Raw genomic sequence first — 1458 nt, 5'->3', positions numbered from 1 at the left:
ATATATATATTAAGCTACTAACTAAATTTTTCAGTTTGCAAAGTGTTAAAGAGATATTAATATATGTGAAATGTATGTACATACTAGCTCCCCTCTGCTGTAACACAATACATTGCTCAGTGCCTAAGCACCCTTTAATCAACACCAAGCGCTGCCATATGAGGAAAGGGGGCATGCCTAAGTCTATGCAAATACCATCTTGGTATTTGCATAGGAGTTTTGTTTTTATTTTTTATTTTTTTTGGGGGGGGGGCTCTGGTGGTTCTATCAGAATATTTACTGTAAGACAAAAGGTACCTTGCAGGGCCTACTATCAAACAGGTAGTATTTTAGCTTAATCATTTTGTTTACAGTATAGGTTTCCTTTAAAGTGAGACTAAACCCAGGAGTTACATTTTAAAAATACATTCAAGTACCATAACTATTAACACAAATGTATCTTATTTGTGTATCACTCAGCTGTAGATCCTCAAATCATCTCTGACTTCATGCTGACACTATCCTTCCTTCTGGAGGGTGGCTACTTTTGTTCCCCATGGTCCCCTGTGTGTGTTGTAAAGTAGCCACCTCTCCATGGATGGAGTGCATCATGGAGAACAAAAGTAGCCACCCTTCAGAAGGAAGGAAAGTGTCAACATGAATATAGCGATGATTTGATGATCTACAACTGAGTGATACACAAATAAGATACATTTTTGTTAATAGTTAAAGTACTTGAAGGCATTTTTAAGATTTAACTCCTGAGTTTACTGTAATTTTAAGGTTATTTTGACAGCAACAGTCTATTGCAGATTGTTTTTGCTTGTATTCACTTTTAGCTACAAACACTATAATGTTAGAAATTGTCTTCTTTTTTGATGCCAACTAATAAAGCCTAAACACATAGACAGTGTTAGGAAAGTTTAAAGGAAATAAGAAAAAAAAATCATTTGACTTTGCTGGTGCATTTGCATGTGATTCAATGGTTCAGGTGACTGGATGTGGGGAAGAGGCCCTTGCCCCCTCAACATGTGACAGGGTGCCTTGCAGAGGGGGAAGCCTTTGCTGCCCCTCATTGCAGGGTACCCTTCCAATGTTGAAAGACAGGTTGCCTTGTGTGGTTGTGGTGATGTGGGTACCTTGTCCCCAGGAGGATGTGGGGGTTTGTGAGGGGACCTTATAAGAATCATGTGCAAGAAAAAATAAAGTAAACTGTTTTTTGCTTAGACATGAATGAAAGGGAATCTTAATTTTGAAAGTGAACATTCTCTACTAGTAAATCAGTGTCATCATCTGTTCTATGGGTAGTTCATGTGAAGGTTTTTACACTCCAATCTGTCCAGTTTGTTGTACAAATTCACCAAAATAATATGTTTTTTATATAACAGCTATCATCGGTACAATTATTATAGCACTGATAATATTTGATAACTGTAAATAACCATTCAGGTTTTTAGACAGCTTCACCCCCGTCCCCCA

At 37.4% G+C, this 1458-nt stretch overlaps 1 protein-coding gene across 1 annotated transcript in view; it reads left to right on the top strand.

Annotated features, from left to right (window-relative positions):
- The window catches only part of LOC108797114 (laminin subunit alpha-4-like), a 104243-nt gene that overhangs the window by 45657 nt on the left and 57128 nt on the right, over nt 1–1458 (top strand). The window lies entirely within an intron of this gene.

The sequence above is a fragment of the Nanorana parkeri genome, unplaced genomic scaffold (assembly GCF_000935625.1).
Source record: "Nanorana parkeri isolate BGI_ZX_2015 unplaced genomic scaffold, ASM93562v1 scaffold1228, whole genome shotgun sequence".
NCBI lineage: Eukaryota > Metazoa > Chordata > Amphibia > Anura > Dicroglossidae > Nanorana > Nanorana parkeri.
This window is presented reverse-complemented; position numbering and strand designations above follow the sequence as displayed.